We start from the raw sequence: 23,894 nt of genomic DNA on the forward strand, positions 1-23,894 counted from the left end.
ATGGTTGTCTCAAGTTCCTTATTCTATGTTCCAAGATGTTCCCAATAAATTCGATCGTCCCAAATAAGCAAAGTGTCGAGAATTATGTATTCAAAACATGTTACGAATGTTCCTATCATATTATGTTATCCTTTGGGTATGTGTTCAAGAATGATATGTGTATTAAAATTCTATGTCTTTGAGATATGTTTCAAATGAATGATATGATACCAAATTGTGTGAGAAAACTCAATATGCTTAAGACTCTTAATTGCTCATATGTGTACCTAAAGTCTTGATTGGAAATGTCTTGCTATTGATAACTTATAAAGATGGTTGGAAGTGAAATAAGTGAATTGGAATATAAAGTGTGGCCAATGTGCAGGAGTAAAAGTTATACTTGTGGCCAATGGCGCCAATGGAATTAAAAGATGTGAAAGAAGTATGAAATGCGATGATTGATATAAGTGAAAGTTATACTTGTGGCCAATGGTGCCAATGAAATGAAATGATGTGAGAAATGTTATGAAATGAGTCTTGATTCAACCATTCTGAATTGACTTTGAAAATAGATTGCCTAAAATCTTATAAACTTAAGTCATGCCTATATGTGGCTATTTTAACAGATACTATGATTTATGAGTATTTTCAATGTGTTTTGTGTTCTTACATATTCGTGAGTGAAATTGTGTATTGCCCTTTTTTGGGGGAAAATATGTCAAGAATAAATGGTGTGTTATTTGTTAATGATTTTAACTTGCGCATCAATTGCCAATTATTTTACTCCATTTCTCGAAAAGAAATCTATTGTGCTTAAATTGTTCATTTCTAATAAACTTAAAGTTGTAATTTCCGGAATATTATATGTATGTTGATATTTATGATGATGATACATGAGAGGGAAGAAATAAAAGTGTGGAATAAAAAATATGGCCATCGTGCCTTGAATAAAGAATCTTGTGAATGGCCACAAGAGCCAATGAAATATTGTTGTTGTTATTGGTTGAAAATACTAGTGGAGATTTATACAATGTGGAAGATGATGTAAATACATTTGCACCTATGTTATTTTTGTGAATTATCCCCCTTTATTTGGGATGAGATTGATATGATAAAATTATTCCTTTTATTTGGGATGAGGTTGATGTGATAAAATTATTTCTCTAAATTGGGATAAGATTGATTGATATAAAAGGGTTGATGTCTCGAATAAGACAACCTAGCCGATCGGGTCGTAATCGGATACCATGCCGCACACATGGTGGTGATTGTGCTGAAAATTATAATTTAAATTGTGATTTTGGTTGATGTAATCAAGTAAGACAGCCTAACTGATCTGGTCGTGATCGGACTCTATGCTAGATTCACGGCGGTATATTTGCACAGAGATTGTGATTGATGTCTTCAAATAAGATGGCCTAGCCGATCGGGTCGTGATCGAACTCCGTGCTAAAAGTACGGTGGTATTGGTATTGATAGTGATTGTGGTTGATGTCTCTAATGAGATAGCCTAGCCGATCGGGTCGTGATCGGACTCCGTGCTAAAAGTACGGTGGTATTGCTATTGTGAATATTGGTATTGGTGAATGGTGGTATTGGTATTGTGAATATTGGTATTGTAAAAGGTGAAATTATGAACAGTGATATATCGGTGCTAAAGATCTCCCAACAAAAAATAATATTATTATCATATTTTGATTATCACTTCACAATGTTATCTTCATATTTTGGAAATTATTATATTTTAACTTGGCATTTGAATATCATTGATTGTTGAGTGTTATTTATATGGATTTCCCTTTCTTACATTGGTATTCTATTTTGAAAGAGGACAGTTAGCTTTACATACTAGTACTATTCCATATGTACTAACGTCCCTTTTGCCGGAGGCGCTGCATCTTCAATGGATGCAGGTGATTCATCAGCGGTACAACTTTGGTCCTCATTAGCAGTTACTCCTTATTCAATAGGTTTTGGTGAGCCCTACTCTATTCCGGGCCCGATGTCACTTGATGTTACACTTTGTGTCTTGAGGTATAGCCGGGGGCCTTGTTGCCGGCAATTCCATACTACTCTTGTGTTGTACTTAGAGGCTCCGTAGACAAGTTGTGGGTGGTAGTAGAATATTGGAATTGAACTAGAAATATTGGTATTTGGAAAAACATATTTTTCATTATATCTATAAACTTGTAATATTTTGGAAATCATGAATGAACCTGCTAATGAAAATGAAATGGGAATTGTTAATAAAATATTTTCAGTGTTTGATTAATGGAATACATCTCCTCTTATTTCATGAATGAGTTTGGGTAGAAGGAATATCTGACAGGCTTGCTCGGCCGGGTTCAGTCAGTTGAGCGCCGGTCACGCTCCCCGAGTTTAGGGCCTGACAATCAGCATCCAAAATCTGCACACAAGGTGCAGACGTGTAGTATGAGTACAATCGACCATATGTACTCAGTAAGTATTTTGTCTAACCTCGTCGAAGTAGTGACGGGAATTTTTAGTAAAAAGATACTCACTGTTATAACTTGTGCAGTATACTAACAATTATAGAACAGAACAGATAAGGGAATAATGAAACAACTATGCGAGGCAGAAAGAGATTACTAGGAGAAATCAAATAGCAAATTCATAGCTTTCCTGGTGTGAGAAATATATTCAAGATATCCTATCAAATGGCACGGTAACACCTCTGTGCACTCGTCTCATTCTCACCCTATATATATATATATATATATATATCAAATCAATTGGCACGGCAACACCCTTCGTGCATTTATCTCTTTCTCACCGAGCATACATATAGCAGTACGTACCAACTAGGTGGGAGAAAAGCCAATAACAATAAAAAAAAATAAGGTAGGAGGCACACATCAACACTTGGGGTAGAAGACACGGAAAGAACGACTACTATAAGTCACATAGAAAACATAGGTGAACAATAATAGCTCAAAATAAAGGCATGAATGTATACACAACGAAAAGATATCACAATATAATGTATGTCTCTTGTCCTCGCCTGCACGAAAACACCCTTCGTGCCATGAACATATGATAATATAAAAATAACGGCACATCACCCTTCGTGCTTTTAATCTCATCCTCACATGATAATGTAAATGAAATGGCACGGTATTATCCTTCGTGCATAATAATGTTTATGACTGACACGACATCACACTTCGTGCTTTTACTCTTATCCTCACATGATAATGTAAATAAAATTGCACGGTATTATTCTTCGTGCATAATAATGTACACGACTGGCACGGCTTCACCTTTCGTGTTTTACACTCTCCCTCACATGATAATATATATGAAATAACACGGCATCACCCTTCGTGCTTTACACTCTTCCTTACCAAGCTTATGTATATCATTAACAAGCAAGGTAGGAAGCATAAATAACAACAATGAGAGTGTTTAAATGAATATTCCAATTGAACATCAATCACGGCTTTCAGGTCAATAACAATTCAATAAACTTCAAGTACTTTATTATCCAAGTATTTCAATAAGTCTCAAAAATGATCTTCAACTCATGTATAGAATTCAAAATCTCAAGAATAACGGTCGCAAACTCGTAATTGTGATTAAGTATAATAACGACCGGATTTAGCACATCAATAATTTTCACAAAAGTCTGTCAGATTTTTAATCAAATTATAATAAGCCAAATTAGGGTTTCTAGCATTTAATGTCATATTCGTAGAAATCTAGAAGTCAAAGAAGACATGAAATAAGAGTGTCACATAATTCTACACCCGATCATGATTAACCCTGGCACATGCATATATGCTCGTCAACTTATATATGTATCACCGCGCATGTAACAAACAATGACAATTAGTAGGAAAAATTTTCTCAACAAAGTTAGGCAAAACACTTACCTCAAACAAGCCAATCCAATGCCGAGCAAGATAAATAAAATTTCCAGTCCGCGCGTATCAACCTCCAAACGCCTTCCTATCTCCTCAATTCAAGCCAAACGATCTGTACCTATTCAAACCACATGCAAATTAATCACAATATACTCCAATTCTTATAATTTAATAATTATAAAAATTCTCAACTTCGCTCGAAAAGTCGACAGTGGGGACCAAATATCGAAATCCGACGAAACTCATAAAATTCGACAACCCATTCAATTACGAGTCTAACCATACTAATTTTACTCAAATCCGACTCTGAATCGATGTTCAAAACTCGAAAATTCATTTTAAGAAATTATAAAAAACTTCCTCCGATTTCTCTTGAAAAATCAATAATCTAACGCCGAAAACGAAGATTAATTCATGAAATATAATCTCAAGGGAATAAAAAACACTTACCCCAAGTTGTGTGGTGAAATTCTTCTCCAAGGTCGCCCAAACCGAGCTCCAAAATCCGAAAAAATGAAAAATGAGACGAACAAAACTTAAGTTATGTTGCCCAGTCATTTATCCTATGCGATCGCGGAAAATGCTTCGCGATCACGAAGAACAAAATTTTTCAGCACATTTTTACTCTATGCGATCGCGGCCATTCCCCCGCGATCGCGATGAACAAATTTCCAACAGCCTTGTCCAACTCTTCCGGACAATCTCTAGTATAATGGTCATAAGTTTTTGTAAAAAACTCTAAATAACAAATGGTTTAATTTTCTGAAAATTAGACACCAAGGACTACAACTTTTATTTTTGAATCATCTCCAAATTCCTTATAGATTGCAAGATATAAGCTTCCAAAGTCGGGTCAGTGCAACAGAGATTTTATTCTATGCGATCGCGTGAAGGCTTCCGCGATCGCGATGCACAGTTCCATTTTTTCCTATTTTTCTCTTCGCTATCGCGGTCAGGTCCACGGTATCGCACTGTACACCTCTGTAGCTAAAAACCAACAACTAAAAATGGCCTAGAAATGGTGTGAAACTCACCCGAGCCTCTCGGGACCCCGTCCGAACATACCAACAAGTATCAAAATATATTACGGAATTACTCGAGGCCTCAAATCACATATAACAACATCAAAACGAGTAATTGCACCTCAATTCAAATTTAATGAACTTTAAATCTTTCAACTTCTGAATCTCGCGCCAAAACATATCAAATCAATACGGAATGAACTCAAATTTTGCGTAGAAGTCATAAATGATATAACGAAGCTATTGAAATTTCCGGAATCACAATCCGGACTCGATATCATAAAAGTCAACTTCCAGTCAAACTTTCAAACCTTCAATTTCTTACTTTCGTCATTTCAAGCCAAATTCAATTACGGATTTCAAAATAAATATTCAGACACACTCCTAAGTTTGAAATCACCATACAGAGCTATTGGAACCATCCAAACTCCATTCCGGAATCGTTTGCACAAAAGTCAAACTTCGATCAACCCTTTTCATTTAAGCTTCCAACATGAAATTCATTCTTTCGAACTAATACCGAAACACCTAAAAATCAAAATCGACGATTCACACACGTCATAATACATCATATGAAGCTATTCAAGACTTCAAATAGTTGAAAGGAGCGTAAATGTTCAAAACGACAAGTCTGGTTGTTACATTCTCCCACACTTCAACATACGTTCATCCTCAATGTGCCAAGAGTTGTTCCTAAACCCTTAAATCACTGTTCTACCTTACCACGCACATACCAGTGGGTGGTTCCACGCCACCCTATTCTATATAGGCCTGAAAGCATAACATAATTGAAGATTATTACCTTAACCTTAGTCCGTAAAACTTAGAACCCAATTTCCAACATCTAGGATTTCTTACAAGACCCAAAATCCAACTAGCCGTAATGACACCTAACCCAACCCGGTAGGTAAGCCAGTTAACAATAAACCAATTCAAATGATATTCATTAAGAGAAAAAATGGTAATACAGCTGAACTATAATACAAAGAATTCCCAAGCACTGCTAGTACAAATCATGAGCTTCTAAGATTAAGAATTTACAAAGCTGGTATGAAATAAAATACATCATCTGTTTGAAATGTATATAAACAAATTTTCATAAGTCTAAAACTACCATGAGCAAGAGGCAGCTAAAACTGGAACGCAGGTATGTCTTCAATGCTAGCTCCCGCCATACACAGCAACATCAGCATCCAAAATCTGCACGCAAGGTGCAGAAGTGTAGTATGAGTACAACCGAACCCATGTACTTAATAAGTAACAAACCTAATCTTAGATTGAAAGTAGTGACGAGCTGGAACAATGGTCAGAGTCTAACTCCAATAACCAACATCAATTCATAACAATATAATAACAATGGTACAAGAAATAACTCAGTGATATGATGCTCATCTCGTTCACAGTTATGAAAAATGGGCATGCTTTTCAAGTATAATAGTAAATCTCAAATCTTTCACCGGAAACACAAAAAATAAGAGTAAGTTTGAAAACTTTGATTTTTCCCAAAAAACTTATTTATCAGATGGCATGAGAAAAGTACATCTCTATGCATGCATGTCAATGTGTATGAGAAGTCATGAATGGCGTAATACCGTACAACATGAGGAAAATGCATCCATATGCCTGTATGCCAAGTGTGCATGTCAAATGCAATGCAACTCATGTCAATGTGTATGAGAAGTCATGAATGGCGTAATACCGTACAACATGAGGAAAATACATCTATATGCTTGTATGCCAAGTGTGCATGTCAAATGCAATGCAACTCAGTGATAAAACCATATGCATACTCTCAGAGTACTCAATCTCACTGTCTCACACTTTCCACTCATCACGCTCAATCACTCAACACACTCAGTCACTCAGCACTGGCAGGTCAGATCCAGCCCTCAACACTCTCAGTCATTCAGCACTGTACATGGCAGATCCAGCTCAAATGAATCAATAACAACTGCGCTCACTGTGGGTGTGCAGACTCCTGAACGGCAGATCCAGCCCAAGCACTATAATAAGCCAATCATGGCATGAATCAATAAAGCCTACTACGGAGTGCATCCCGATCCCATCATGAATCAATAATACATGGCAGATCCAGCCCAAGAATAATAAATCATACTGCAGCGTGCATCCCGATTCCATCAATACCACTCACAATCTGGCCCTCACGCTCCAACTCTGTCATCAATCTCTCTAGTCTCTCGAGCTCACAATGTCATGAAAATCAGCCCAAAATGATGATATGATGTATCAATAAATAGCAACAGAGTCTGAGATATGATATGCAAATGACCGAGTATGACTCGGTATGTAATTGCAATATAAGCAAGTGACTAGACAGCAGAAATGACCTCAGTGGGTCTCAACAGGATAAGCATATAGCCTAGACATGGTTTCTAACATGGATCACAGCTCAATTACTCTAGCATGTAGAAATTTCATGAATAGAAACAAGATTAGGTGATTACACAGTACCACAGAATCAATCAAGTTATATTTCACACGCTGCACGCCCACACATCCGTCACCTAGCATATGTGTCACCTCAACACCAAACACATATCATGTAGATTCAGGGGTTCATACCCTCATCACCAAGTTTAAAAGTGTTACTTACCTCGAACAAGCTAAATCCAATACCGAGCAAGCCAAATGATACTCCAAAAATACCATCCAGCGTGTATCGACCTCCGAACGGCTCGAAACTAGCCAAAAGCAACTCAAATACATCAAATAATGCCTAAGAAAATAATTCCAAATGATAAAGGTCGAATCTTTAATCAAAAGCCCAAAGTCAACCAAAAAGTCAAACCCGAGATCGCACGATGAAACTCATAAAATCTGACAACTCATTCAATTACGAGTCCAACCATACAAGTTTCACTCAAATCCAACTCCGAATCGATATTCAAAGCTCAAAAATTCACTCTATGAAACTTTAGACAAAACCCCCCAATTTCTCTTTTGAACATCAACCAAATGTCAAAAACGAGTATAGATTAATGAAATATAATCAAAACCGAGTTAAGAATTCTTACCTCAATTCGTGTGGTGAAATTCCTCTCCAATGACGCCCAAAACCGAGCTCCAAGTCTCAAAATTGAGAATAAAACGACCAACCCTCGAAAATATAGCTTCTGCCTAGAGTCGTTCGCATTTGCGAACCAATTTCCGCTCGTGCAAACCAATTTCCGCTCCTACGGACTCGCATGTATGAAAAAACTCTTGCTCCTACGGAAGAGCACTAACAACCAGACCATCGCACCTGCGGAAAATCGTTGCTTCTGGGCAAACGCAAGTGTGTACAAGTCTTATGCTTCTACGTTTGCCTTCGCTTCTGCGATCCATAGTTCCGCTTCTGCAGACGCGCTTCTATGCAAAATGTATCGCATTTGCGACCCAGCGTCAGTCCAACCAAAACAGCTTATGCAATGCTCCCTTCACGTCAGTGGTCACGCACCTGCGACCAAACCCATCACAGGTGCGGTCGCACCAGAATCTGCCAAACCAGTTTAGCATAATAATCTGAAATGATCCAAACCTCGTCTGAAACTCACTGACCCATTCGGGACCCTGTCCAAATATACAAACAAGTTCTATAACATAATACGGACTTACTCAAAGCCTGAAATCACGCATAACAACATCGAAACGACAAATCGTATATCAATTCAAACTTAATGAACTCTAAATTTTAAACTTCTAAATCTCGTGCCGAAATTTATCAAATCAACCCGGAATGAACCCAAATTTTTCAAACAAGACTCGAATAACATAACGAAGCTATTCCAATTACCGGAACCATAATCCAAATCCGATATCCTCAAAGTCAACTCTCGGTCAAACTTATAAACTTTTCAAACCTTTAAATTTTCAACTTTCGCCAATTAGCGCTGAAACCTTCTAGAAATATCCAAATGCAAATAGGAGCATATGCTCGAATCCAGAATCACCATCCGGACCTAATGGAACCGTCAAAACTCCAGTCTGAGGTCAAATACTAGAAAGTCAAACTTGGTCAACTCTTCCAACTTAAAGCTTCAATCATGGAGTTCATTCTTCCAAATCGATTCCGAATAACCTGAAACCAAAACCGACGATTCACGCAAGTCATAGTACATCATACAGAGCTACTCATGACCTCAAACTACCGAGCGAAGTGCAAATGCTCAAAACGACCGGTCGGGTCATTACAACGATGCTGCGATACATGACCTAATCCGACACTGGTCCACCTGGAATACGTCGAGCCATGATACTCACAATCAACAACCATAAGCAAATCAACATCAAACGCACGAAGCACATGACCATAACTATGGAGATATGGATATCACTATATACCAGATACAGGAAGACCATAAGCAAGGCGCAATCAACCATTCAACACCCCAAGAGCAATCTCGCTCGAATTTTGCTACAAAGCCCAAGCATAACCGCATCTGTGTGCAGATAACCAACATATCACAACTCATCGCAGCATAGGAGAGTAACACATGGTACATATTAGAATACGAATGTTATCCACCCTAACCGATAACATACCCCTCCACAATAATTGTGATGAGTAGATAAGTCTGACCCGATTTAGAACACACATCCTTATTAGACCTACTAGTAGCCTCCTAATCAATTCTGATCCTTCCGAAGTAGGTATATAGCCTTCGAAAATCCCACAACAACATATCTATAGTACATACCATCAGTTGCCAACCTCTTAACATACCTTCACCATTCACAACCATGGAACAATCTGCCTCAAGAACCCTTTTAGTCTTCAAATCCCTAGAATACTAGAATCTCCATATCTGATCACAACTACACTACTCAAATAACTAACACATTTCTCACATACAGTCAGCACACGAGAAGTATTTTTATAATTCTTTCGTGCCACAAAGCAAAATCCAGACATCGGCAGTCGATCAACCAAGCGATTACCATAATACCAGTCAGGCATCCGTGAGTCGAAATACAGTGCGCCTTCTGGAGTACTCACCCTTCTTAGTGGTATCAAATAATGCTAGTATTCTTCTAAACATCTTAAATCGTTCATGTTGTCTAGAACTCGTGAGCCCATTTAGGCGAAAATTATAACAGGCAACATGTTCCTTATGTCGGTAGCAGACATCTAGCTCAAGTTGTGGTTGACATTATCAAGAACTCTTTGAGGCCAGTCCGAACATCACCAAGACATCAGAACTGAACTTCTCCAACTCAACCAAGTCACGCAAGTCGTCAAACCCAAAAGTATTGCCACAGAACGCTGGTAAAGCATTACCATACCAAAAGACCAGTTACCTTTGTTGCTATGCTGACCCAACACCATCGAGCTGACCCATTTCATCTAATCCTCCTCGACTTGTCTTCAGATTAACACTTTCCCTTATGGGTACACAATGATCCTAAGTCAAAGCTCGCTGCGGAAGACCCTAGCACGAACCACGTCGCCTGAAAACCCATAAACCATTGTATTTCCTCCTTCTGTGAATCTGAAGACCCATAAACAATTGTATTTCCTCCTTCTGTGAATCTGAAGATGTTTCTCTAACCTCTCTGATACTGGAATGTAGATTTAGCAATGATACAGATATACCGCAAGTTCCAGCACCATCCCATGAAAATTTCAGATGTTAGTCATGTACAATTACGGGGAACCCCTCAACACTACATATATACCTCAGACCCAAGACTGATATGACACTTGCACATGCAATATGATCGTTGATAGTAGACTCCCCAACTTAGCGCAGAGTCATAGGGAACAACATCCGATGATCCATATTACCAACCTTCATAAGCTCGTATAACACCAATCAGATACACGAACCAGTTGCATCCCACACTTGAACAACTGAAGACCTACAACCACGTCCGCATCCTTAGTCTGGACAATACCTCGAGACAATGATCGAGCAACTTAGCGCAGAGTCATAGGGAACAACATCCGATGATCCATATTACCAACCTTCATAAGCTCGTATAACACCAATCAGATACACGAACCAGTTGCATCCCACACTTGAACAACTGAAGACCTACAACCACGTCCGCATCCTTAGTCTGGACAATACCTCGAGACAATGATCGAGCATTTATGGCCCCCTTGTAGCCCATACACAACATTACAAATGGTCGAGCATAGTTGATACCGAGTGCGCAACATCATATATAAGTGGATGTAAAAGGATATAAGATATATATTTCAAGATGAATCAATGACGCACGATAAGGAATGAAAGGGGTGGTTCCTAATAGTTTCGTAGCCTCTCTAAGATAAGTACAGACGTCTCTGTAGTGACCCGCAAGACTCTACTAAACTTTCTTATGACTCGTAGCACCTATGAACCTAAAACTCTGATACCAACTTGTCACAGCCCAAATTTCCAAGCTTAGGATGTCGTGATGGCACCTAGTCTCTAAAGCTAGGTAAGCCTAACACATGCTGATTTAATAACATAATTGAACTATTTAATCATTTATCATAAACCATTAAATGACATACATAGCCACAAGCGGACAATAGTTATACATTTCCCAAAACCGGTTGTAACACCCCAGAAAATTTCAAAATAGTTAAGTGCTAGTAAGAAAGTTGGTATGTGCTAATTATATTATTTTGTGCGCAGCCGAAAACTATTAATATAATGGATTTAAATTGGATTTGATAATAAATGTACGAGGCATATTATAAGTGATGTGGGGTCTAAGGAGAGTCTTAAGTCCAAGTCAAGTTGGAAATAACATGATAGGCTAAAAGTTTCAAATGAGTACGCACAAGACAAAATTTTAGACGTGCATATATATATTCGAGTTTAGATGACCTATAAAATTAAATATCTTCGAGTTTAGTTTCTAAATATTCAAACCATTCATCATTTGGACACTCCTACAAGAAGTTATGACCAAATTACCAATGGCTGGCAGAATGTGATTCCGCAACCAATTCTTCGACCGCAGAATTGACCAGTGCAGCCCAGTTCTGGGCATCAGCTTTGTGGTCCATTGTGTGACCCGCATACCTATTTTGCGGTCCATTATGCGGCCGCATACCTGAGTTCTGAGGGTTAATTTTTTTAATTTTCATAACTCGACCCCATTTTGATAAATAACATTTGAGGCTTATTTTGGGGCGATTTTCTGAGGATTTTAGAGATAGGTAAGAGCATTTTAGAGAGAGAAGGAGGAAGCCTAACATTCTAATCATCCAATCTTGCATCAATCTTCAAGAATCAAATCATCCAATCTTACACCAATCTTCAAGAATCAAGGAAGCCAATCACAAGATCTTCATCTAAGAGGTAAGGTTCCATACCCTAGTCTTTAATTTCGAGTTTGGGGTAAAGGATGGGTGGTGGGGAGTATGATTCTTGGGTGTAAGAGTATTATTTATACATGCTTGTACTAATAAGGTTTGTGGAAAGATTTTTGACTTCAAATAAGTAAGGATTTGGTGATGGAGTGAAGGAAATCTTGTAGAAGAACTTCGTAGTTAAATTTGTAGAAGAACTTTGTAGTTAAATTTGCACACCTAGTGTTTGATAAAATACTCAAATGAGCTGAAACCATGAATATCTTCCTAATTTGTGTTCAATTTTGTTATGTCTCAAAATAGATTGGGATTGCTAGAATTTTCGAAACATTGTAGTAATTTAAAAAAAAGCTCAAAGTGAGGTATATTGGCTTAACTACTCTCTTAGAATTGAATTCCATGATTTTCCTGTAAGTTTCAAGTATGGTTATCTCAAGTTTCTTATTCTATGTTCCGAGTTGTTCCCAATAAATTCGATTGTCCCGAATAAGAAAAGTGTCGAGAATTATGTATTCAAAAAGTGTTCCAAATGTTCCTATCACATTATGTTATGCTTTGGGAATGTGTTCAAATGCTATGTCTTTGAGTCGTGTTTCAAATGAAGGTTATGATGCCAAATTGTGTGAGAAAATCTCAATATGCTTAAGACTCTTAATTGTTCATATGTGTACCTAAAGTCTTGATTGGAAATGTCTTATTGTTGATAATCTATAAAGATGGTTGGAAGTGAAATAAGTGAATTGGGGAAATAAAGTGTGGCCAACGTGCCAAGAGTGAAAGTTATACTTGTGGCCAATGGTGCCAATGAAATGAGATGATGTGAGAAAGATTATGAAATGAGCTTTGATTCAACTGTTTCGAAACTGACTTCGAAAATAGAATTGCCTAAAAGCTTATGAACTCAAGTGATGCCCGTATGTGGCTGTTTTGACTAATGATATGCTTTGTAAATAGTTTTTATGTGTTTTGTGTCTTCTTACATATTCGTGAGTTGAAATTGTGTATTGCCCTTTTTGGGAAAAAATATCTCAAGAATAAATGATGTGTTACTTATTTATGATTTTAACTTGTGCTTCTATTGCCAATCATTTTACTCCAGTTCTTGGAAAGAAATCCACTGTGTTTAAAGTCTTTATTACTAATAAACCTAAGGTTGTGGTTTCGGAATATTATATTTGTTGATATTTATAATGATGATCCATGAAAGTGTGAAATATGAAATACGGCCAAATAATAATGTTGAAAATTGTTGAAAGTGCCAATGAGGTTATATACAGTATGAAAGGTTATGAGGTAAATGCATTTGTACCTATGTTAACTTTGTGTGCAAAAACAAAAATAATATTTTTGGGAGTATCGATAATATTTTTGGGAGTATCGATAGTCACCGAGGAAGGGTAGGTTGAAATAACCTAACCTCGAAACTACACGTGCCGGTGTAGGAGTGGATTGTGATTATTCCCCTTATTTGAGATGAGATTGATGTGATAAAGTTATTCCCCTTTATTGGGATGAGATGATTTATAGAAATGGATGATGTCGATCCACACGGCATTGTGGTGAGAGGGCTTAGCCAATCGGTTCGTGATCGGACACCATGCCGCACACATGGTGGTGATTATGCTGAAATTGTAATTGAAATTGTGATTGTGGTTGATGTCTCGGGTGAGACGGCCTAGCCGATCGGGTCGTGATCGGACTCCGTGCTAAAAGTACGGTGGTTCTGGTATTGTGAATTGTGGTATATCGGTGCTAAATATCTCCCAACCAAAAATAATATTATCTTCGTATTTTGAAAATTATTATGTTTTAACTTGGAAATTGGATATCATTGATTGTTATTTTCATGGTTTTCCCTTTTATGTTGGCATTCTATTTTGAAAGAGGACAATTAATTTTACATACTAGTATATTCCATATGTTCTAACGTCTCTTTTGCCGGGGGCGCTGCATCTTCAATCGATGCAGGTGGTTCATCAGCGGGGAAACTTTGGTCCTCATTAGCAGTCACTCTTTATTCAACAAGTTTTGGTGAGCCCTACTATATTCCGGACTTTATGTCATCTGATGTTGTATTTTGTACTATGAGGTATAGCCGGAGCCTTTTCACCAGCACTTCCATTCTTCACTTCTATTGTATTTAGAAGCTCCGTAGACAGGTTGGGAGTGATATTCGATGTTGGAAATTGAACTAATTCGATGTTGGAAATTGAACTAGAAATGTTGGTATTTGGCAAACATGTTTTTCATTACATCTATAAACTTGTAATATTTTGAAAATTATGAATGAAGCTGCTAATGAAAATGAAATGTGAGTTGTTAATTAAATCTTTTCAATATTTTATTAATGGAGTAAATCTCCTCTTTATTCATGGATGAGCTTGGGTAAAAAAAAAATCTAATAGGCTTACTAAGCCGAGTTCACTCGGTTGAGCGCCGGTCGCGCTCCCCGAGTTCGGGGCGTGACAAACTTGGTATCAAAGCGTAAGATTTTAAAGTGTCATAGGATGTCTCGGAGCCATGTCTAATAGAGTCCTTCTTATTGGTGTGTTGTCAACCACATGTACAGGGTTGCTTCTGGTTGTGGTCTCTACATTCATTAATTAACAATACCTCTTATAAACCCAAGCTTCAACATCAAGAACTTGATCCTTGAAAGATTTGGAAGCCAATAATGTCCTTCAGACCATACAGAATCCCATGAAGAGGACCTATAAAGAAAAGAATCAAATAAATGTATCTAATCCCTTTGAGCAAATTCAGAGAAAGCTAATTAATTGTATATGAAGTTTTTCTAATTAAGATGAAAAAACCAGGAGGATTCATTTCTTAGAATAAAGTGAGAAGTGGTGGAACAATGGAGGATGTTAAGAGTAGGTAAAATGCTAATAGCGAGAAGGGTATACAAGAAAGGAAGAGGGCCAAAGGGGAAGAGAGGAAGGAGGAATGTTACCCAAATATTTGCCTTTTGAAAGCAGTTGAGCAACCTCTTTTGCTATGGTAATTCTTCACTAATTGTGATAATGCATTCAAGGACAGGACCATACATGTGAAGCTCTTGAATTACATATCATTTTGAGAATCTAATTACTCAATAACAAACAAAGTAGATTAAAGCATTCACCATACCTTTTCAATATGTCCAAAAATATACCAGTTAGCTCCGCTGATGTAATTAATTTTTATCTTAAAAAGTTACTGATCAAATATCTACATTTAGAACATTGTGTGTTGCAAAGAAATACGTTCTTTATCTTCCATGAAAAGGTACTAAATTGTAGAAAAGATCCTCTTGTACATGATATACCCATCCTACACCTGCAAGGAGTCCATAAATTCCAGGATATCTAGAAATATCAAATGATACATTTATTTTGCTCCAACAGTCCAAATTCTCAATGCAAATAAATGTTATATGAGGAATACATTCTATAGTTCCCTCAAAGATCCTATTATTCTTTTCTAATAAAATAATCCATAAATGCATATCTGAATTGTTTTCCATACACTTATGTCCATCTTTTCTCTATTTCTGTCCATGCCAACAATTTAAAACTTGCTCCATACTTCCAGGCATCACCCAATGGACTCCATAGGGAACACACCACCTTTGAAATAAAATAATTCTATACTCTTAAAAGATAATCCAACAAAAATTTAATTCAATTTACTTAAAAGGTCGATCTGTGTCTATTTATGTGGGGATTAAAGGCCCCGGCTACAAAATAAAAATGATAAAAAATACACATTACGCCAAGAAGTAAAAAGAAAGTTTGGCATGCTTGAGTGGTCTCAACTCTAGGAGAATATTCCGAAGCTTTTAGGCATGTAGAGAGGAGCTCACAGTTCCTTTAGATTTTGACAATGTGTCTTCATCTATGGTTTTTCTAACGAAAACGTAATGCATGAAAGAAACTACTCCATATAAGTAATTTGCTATAAATGCAACTCGAGGCTTCTGTTAAAAAAAAAGTGAGATCACATTATATTTTCTATGATTCACGGAGTAGTCCATCTGATACCATGATATGCCGACGCCATTGATCACAGTCCACAAACATCAAATAAGCGATAATCTTAAATGGAAGTTAACCACAATACGCAGCATTGAAGGACCACATAAGCGATAATCTAAAATGAGGGCACAAATCGAATGAAAATACTCTGATTTTGCGGTTACAATACATTTAGATATTAGCAGGCATCCTATGTACTTTTTGTTTAGTTGGAATCTAGGACACCATTTCAGCAAAACCTTCATGCATTTCAGCAAAATCTTCATGCTAGCTGCCCATACACAAATTAGTGAACTTGACAAAACTATCATATTTTTTATACCTAGTAAACTATATCTACTTAAAGCATTAGGTGACAAACACATAATAAAACCCAGTAAAGCATGGCTACTTAAAGTCATATGTAAAGAAAATACAAAATTAAGCTTGATGGTATCTGCACTACAACTATCTAGCTATTTCTGAAGATTGATCACGTTACCCGGTTATGATATCACGAGCTTCCTTTTTTCTAACTCCCTGACGAATATATCAGAACCTGTCATTTAAATGATGTAGCCAAGCAGGATAATTCGTTCAATACTTAAAATGAATTTACTACAAATAGAGAAGTGTAACATGTTGTACAATAAATTACTACCAAGTAAGTATTTTTTTTAGAAAATTAATAAAAGATAATATTGTGTTAAGTCAAAAGCTATGAAAAGGCTGCACAAATAACCTAGATGAATGACCTATCAAGCTTGTAAAAAATAAGAGATACTACAAGAATCAAAAAGTAAAAAAACACACTACAATACCTTTTTTACTGTCTGTAAGACTATATCCAAAAAGAAAAGCTTCAGTCATTGCTCACGCCCTGCAATTCTGAGATCTCAAATTTTAGGTTGTTTCTATCAACTCTTCTATCAGCAGCATCTTTGTTATTATTATGACTGATTTTCTGTAACAAGATTGCAGAATGAATATTTAAGTTTAACTTATGGTGTTAGTTTAGCATGCCACAAGTACTTCTAAATCACAAAAGAGAAATCTTAAAAGTGGACATCATGTAGATCTTTATAATCGATTGCACATCTGATTATTGCTGGAGGACTCACAGACGTAAAAATAACGGGGAACGTCTTTTCAACAGGATGCTACCAAAAGCTAAGTCTCATTTTACCTTCTACAGAAGTAAGAATGGTCAGAAGATCTTTTCATTCGACTGATGCTAACTTTGCAAGATAAGATAAAAGGTATTAAACCTTTGCCAACCTGCAAAGGGATAGTTTTAGGTACCATTCGAACCAAATCATATTTAGACAAAATTGCTATTGTATGCCTATGGCTACAAATGGCAAATATACAAAATACTTAATTCACGCTCACAGGTTAATAACAAATAAACTCACCTTTATCTGTATGACTAACAGATGCAAAACAAACCACAATAGAATGGTATGTCTAGGACATCATAACAAGATATTAGGAGCACCAATATGGTCAATGCTTCCTCGCGGCTGATGGAGAAGAGTGACTTTGGTTCCATATTCTTTCCATACATGTTCAACACCTTCATGAGCTTTGTAATGCTACAAAGTAGCAGTGAAATAGTATTTGTCTTTTCCACACTCAGAAAGCAAAAACATCACTTGTTATATCAATATTAGTTGAAGATAATAATGGACTCTTTTATTTAGCCTAAAGCTCAGTGACATACATTACTTGATTACACCTTCATGCCTTTCATGTTTTTTTAATTTTTCAATGGCGTGCTCCCTATTCTTCACGATATTTCTCTCCTGCAATCAAATTTTTTGCTATGCTGAAGTTGCGCCAATCAGCACAGGCTATAGTTGTGATCCCAGCCACTTCTATCCATGCCAAACTTCTGTAATTTACAGAGCCAGAGGAGCATAATTTTTTGATTTAGCCTGAAATGGTTTATCTTACGTCAATGTTCTTGAAACACCATTAACAATAACTTTTTGAATGTAGGTTTTTCTCCCAATTGCTCTACGTTTGATAGCAATACCAAGAAATGGAAACATTGCTACTAGATGCTCGGTCAAAAAAGGATCCCTTGAACGAATGCAACTGGATAGTTAGTTAAAAAAAAAAGGATCCCTTGAACGAATGCAACTGGATAGTTAGTTAAAAAAAAAAGGATCCCTTGAACGATTGACAAAGTGAAACAGAAATGAACCATAAAATTTGGTGTGTAAACAGTTGCATTTTCATAATTAAAAAGGAATGAAAAAGTATTAAGTTTGATTGCCCCTAAAAAAAATATAGTACTTGTATCCAGCAAATATCCAAAATCATGAACCTAGGTTTAGTTACCTAGCATGCATATGTAAATTAGAGACAATTACTGACATGAATTATCCAATAGAATAGAAAAACTAACATATACCCACCAAAGTCCCATTATCAAGAGCCGGGCGCATTAAACAGAGAAAAGTATCAGCCGCAAAGGGAACTATAGATATTGATTAAATAGTAAGAAAATTATTTGACATGTACCAGTTTCAGCAAATAGTTGGCAAGTTTAGCAAAAAACTGAAATATTCCTAGGTTTCCCCAAGAAGGAGCACAAGATCGTCCAGTATTCAGAAAAATGGTCATCAACCTACAAAACGAAAGGGAAAAAACAAAGATGAAGCAAACTCAGATAGACATATGCAGAAACAAAAGAAAAAGCTAATCTTTTGGGAGAAGGATGGATGCTGGAAGAAACAGAGAAACTCCAATTCAAGTTCCTTGTTCATATATTTCTCAACAGCAGAAGGAAGATCAGAATGGGGCTTGTAGTTTACGAAGAATGTTCCCTTGAGATCGTAATTTAGGAGTAATATGAAATGACCAAAATACCATTTAGCAGTAAGCAGACATGTCGTCGCGCTGCGTGTACTACCAAAATAACGTGATAAAATACCCAAAATTCCCAGCACCCAGTACCCCAAAATGGATTTACAAAAGTGAAGGTGGAATGAAGAAGCGAAAACCAATTTCAGAATCCAATTTCAACAAGCACTTTGATCTTCCCTTTAAAGAAATTGTCTTTTCAATTCTTATTTTTCTAATGACAACCCAATTCACAAAAAAATCATTCTCTCTTGTTTGCAAGTCCTTTTATACTGTTGAATCTTATCGTACGAATATGTCAAAACCCCTAAGATAAGAACAACCGTCAAAGATTCTCATGAGAAGTGTTGATATTTTCCTCTGCCCTAGAATCACAGTGGTAAGAAACAAATGGAATATCCAAAGCACTACAAATACGGCAAACAAAACATAAATGGGTTTTTAAAATCTAAAGTAGAGACCAAATTGCCATCAAAAGAAGAAAGAGCTTACAATAATTCTGAACAAACTCATAGGTTACAACGATAACAAATTCATCAGTGAGTTGAAAGTTGAAACAAAGCAGAAATCAGAGGATGAACCAGAACGCAGACAGAGAAAACCAAAAAAGATGAATAGATAGGGACACGCGTTAGTTTTCACGTTAAATTAGGAGTAATATAAAATTACTAAAATACCCTTTAATAGCAGGCAAAAATATGGAGTATATTTTGAATGATTTGTGAAGTTATGTTTGTGTTCTATAAGTTATGAGTATGACACATTTTGAAGTTTGTAACTTTACAAATGATATGAAATAATTCACATATCAATAATTATGTTTCTCAAAGCTATAAAATATGACATGTTCAGCTAGAAGCTATGGCTTGTGAGAGAATGAAAAAACAAAATGTTGCCTAAGATTCTAAGCGGAATACACGTACACGGTACATGTGTAAATGAGAGCTATAAAGAAGGTTCAGTATTTTTTGTTAGCCACTAAGATGAATTGGTAGCCTCCATTTTTTGAATCATTAAAGAGATAGAAAATGATTTGTTTATATTTTATACTAATCAAATGAGAGCGAAATAATTTGGGCCTAATCAAAATAATTATCTATGGAATTATTAATGCATGAATACAGAGTGGCCTTGATTGATTAATAAACTAGTAAATTTACCCGCGTTTCGCGCCGTCATAAAAAACCTTATTGATTTTACGAAATGATCTCTTTTCTAAATCCTGAGTATCAAAATAACCTCAAAATGTTAATTCTTCCGAAAACTAAAATTGTTTGAGCACTAATCCTTATTAGCAGTTCGCAAACTAAATTTGTTGTAGAAATAGTTCCGGTCGTGACTATTGTAAAGATAAGGTTTCCGTGTAGCATTGCATGGTTCTCAATAACTGTTACTTATATATGTTTTTAAATTTCTCTTAGCTTTCAAATCATGTTGTTTTGTGCGATAGACTATTACATTGTTGTACTTGCTGCAAAAAGGGTTAAATTAGTACAATATGGAGTAAGCAATTTATGTAGGTCTTAGTGCAATAGAACACTTGTTTACATAGGAAAATAACTTGATGAGCATTGTATCAATGTTTTTGTTAATATCTCATCATGAAAAGCAATATTTAGTTTCTTTTAATTACGAAGATGACTTTGGACATCTGGTGGACTATATTCAGTAAGAACCAACGATAGAAATGAACATTTATTGAGGAATCTAAATCTAATTAATAATTAATAATAAAACTAATAGTTACAACATCTCTAGCAAAGAAAAATTACTCCTAACAGGAATCAAACATATGGCACCAGTAACTTTTTCTCAAGGCAGCTCATATGCAGAACTAATCTGTATCTAATTCGTAATTGCATGAGAATCAATAAAGGTCAGTAGCAGTGCTTTTAGCGAGTGATGCTTGGGTGCAGTCTTTTCCCGAACTCTATGTGAATACGGGATACTTATGTATTGAAACTCTTACCATGCAAGCCTTGAATCATTCAATACCTCCTCGTTCTAATTTAAGTGCAAAGTGTTAGATCTCTGTAAATTTCAATGATGCAAAATAACCAATTACTCCATGTGTGCAGGAAAAGATTCTGAGCAATAAAATGGAGGAAATGAATCCAACGAAAAAGGAAAGAGAATCGGACAAATCAATCAAAGAAGATAGCAAAATCAATTAAAAGAGTTATTATTGGAAGGATCTAAATCAAAGGTGATTACGGGCACGAAATCATCCGCTAAAGATTCTCCCACATAATGACGTCAATCGAAGGCATCAATCAAGGGATTTGGCAGCGAGAATATTCTCTTATTTAAGGAAGAAATCACTCAAGCCCGTGAGTTAAGACAAGTCAGCGGAAGAATCAATCTCGGAAAGAATCAATCTATGAATCCGTCTTAATACAACTCCCTTGGGTTCGCAATCTCTCGAAAAGATGTACAAGACTTGAAGGCCTCGAGAAGTATAAATACCTACTGCACTAGCTTTGGAATGATATACTTTGACCAAACCATCTTCAATCTTTTTGTTCTACTTCAAACAAAATAATATATTCTGCTTTAGATTCCTTGTGTAACAAAGAAGAGAAGAGACAGAGAGAGAGAAAAGAACGCTGGTGAGGCTTTGTATCAATTATAGAGAGAAGAACGAGTGACATAAGTTGTGGTATATAACAACATCAACTCATCTGTACTAAGCCACTTCATACTAGAAAGAGATCACCCTTGCAACCCTAGAAGACTGGACGCAGGATTCACTCTAAATCTGAACCAGTATAAAATCATACTGTGTCATTTACTTTCTGTAATTTATCTTTTACATTCTATTCCTGAAAAGTCCAGTCGACTAGCACTCAAATAAGTCAACTACCTCGAAAAAGAAAAGAAAAATTACAATTCACCCCCTATTGCACTGTCAATTGGTATCAGAGCAGGTCTCATACTTTTGTTTAACCGCTTGTGAGAAAAGATCATGGCCAATCAAATAACTATTGGAGCACTCTTTCAAGAGGTAATGTCTCAAGTGACACCACCATACTTCAATGGACAACACTTTTCTCACTGGAAAGTTCGAATGAAAATCTATGCAAAATCTTATGATATGAAAGTACGGCGTGTTATCAAAAAGGGAAACTATCCACTACCAGTAGTAGCTCAACCACCCGTTGATCCTGAAGATATAGATGAATACACAAACGAACAAATGACGGTCGTTTAGGTTAATGCTAAGACACAAAACCTGTTGTATAATACTATAAGAGGAGAAAAGTATGAGAAGATTTCAAGTTGTGATACGGCTAAAGTAATGTGGGACAAATTGGAGGTCACCTATGAAGGAACCAGCAGAGTGAAAGAAACTCGGATAAACATATTGGTTCATGACTATAAACTCTTCCAGATGAAAGAAGGATAATCCATTGAGGAAATGTTCGTAAGATTCAGCAAAATCATTAGCGATCTGAAAGCTTTTGGTAAACCATATTCAAGTGGTGATCAAGTTCAAAAAATCCTAAGGAGTATACCTATCACTTGGCAGACGAAAGTAGTTGCACTCGAATATCAAGATCTAAACAAACTTTCATATGATGAACTCAGAGGAGATCTTATAGCATTCGAGAAAATCCATCTCAAGAAGACAAGTCAGGAAGAAAAGAAGAAAACTGTTGCCTTCAAAATCTACAACTGACGGACCTGAAAATGATATTGATGACGATGCAGAAGCCCTTGAAGAAGAAATTTCTATGGTATCAAGAAATATGGATGGGATAATGAGAAGGTATAGAAATACAAGAAAGGGAAGGATGCCATCTAGGCGAACCAGACAATACAATGAACAAGACAAGAATGATGGAAAGTGTTATGAGTGTGGAAGGTATGGGCATGTTCATGCTAAATGCCCAGATCTTAAAAGAAAAGTCTCCAGAGGGTTCAGCAAAAACAAATCCGTCGGAAGTTGGAGTGATGAAGATAGTTCAGAACACGAAGAACTAGCAAATCTATGCTTCATGACCATCCTGAAAAATGACATGAACAAATACTCTGACTGCTGGACTGATGAAGATATATCAGACGATGAATGCAAGGAAAATACTGAAAACTGTTTCATGGCACGAGGTGAAACAGGCAAGGTAAGATCTTATAAATGTGATAGATGCAATTAATTGCAGGACATTCTTGACCTTACTCTAAAAGAGTCTCAAAAAATGTTGAATGAATTAAAGAGACTCAATAGGGAAAAGAAAGACTGGGAACTTAAGCTTGAAGTCTGTGAAATCGAAAGAGATGTATTTCAAGATGAAGTTAAGGAATTGCAATTGCAACTAAATGGCATGCGCAAATCCACCAGTCACAGTTCAGTCAAGTCTAACCAGGCGACTTACAAGTCAACTGAAAAAGAATTGGCTAGAGCTGAGTGCACAGGTACTAACACAAGGGGTAGATCAAAAACCGGATCAAGCCCTATGTGTCATTACTGTAGCAAAATTGGACACAAATATTCATTTTGTCGATTTCATAAATCTAATATTTCAGGATGGATTTGGAAACCCAAAACAATCTTGATCCTAGTAGAACTAACCAACAAGGGCCCAAGAAAGCTTGGGTACCTAAAAGAAGGTGGCAATTCTATTTTACAGGAACGCCACAAAAAGAGATGTAAAGGAAAATGACAATGTGTATTCTAGTCACATGACGGGTGACAAAAATATATTCAAAGAAGTCACAAAAATAAATTGTGAAAATGTCAAAATTTGTGATGATTCAAAAGGAAAGATAGTTGGTACCGGTACAGTTCCATTCGAAAATAATTGTGATACTACAGAGGTATATCTTGTAGATCAAC

General features: G+C 36.4%; 1 long non-coding RNA gene across 10 annotated transcripts; it reads right to left on the bottom strand.

The window, feature by feature from the left end:
* Nucleotides 1–5,807: 5,807 nt before the first annotated feature.
* On the bottom strand, nucleotides 5,808–20,378 carry LOC104086413 (uncharacterized). Of its 10 annotated transcripts, XR_011411088.1 has the most exons (10): nucleotides 19,553–19,706; nucleotides 18,719–18,824; nucleotides 17,605–18,126; nucleotides 17,376–17,467; nucleotides 17,011–17,153; nucleotides 16,692–16,748; nucleotides 15,148–15,802; nucleotides 7,921–14,905; nucleotides 7,500–7,587; nucleotides 5,808–6,085 (listed from the first exon to the last, which is right to left on the bottom strand). It is a non-coding gene; the product is annotated as an uncharacterized lncRNA (long non-coding RNA). The 10 variants fall into 10 exon arrangements; XR_011411087.1 differs by having other exon boundaries at nucleotides 7,500–14,905; XR_011411092.1 differs by lacking the exon at nucleotides 7,500–7,587 and having other exon boundaries at nucleotides 14,808–14,905; nucleotides 19,553–19,704.
* Nucleotides 20,379–23,894: the final 3,516 nt, after the last annotated feature.

Source organism: Nicotiana tomentosiformis, chromosome 9 (assembly GCF_000390325.3).
Source record: "Nicotiana tomentosiformis chromosome 9, ASM39032v3, whole genome shotgun sequence".
In the NCBI taxonomy this organism is placed as follows: Eukaryota; Viridiplantae; Streptophyta; class Magnoliopsida; order Solanales; family Solanaceae; genus Nicotiana; species Nicotiana tomentosiformis.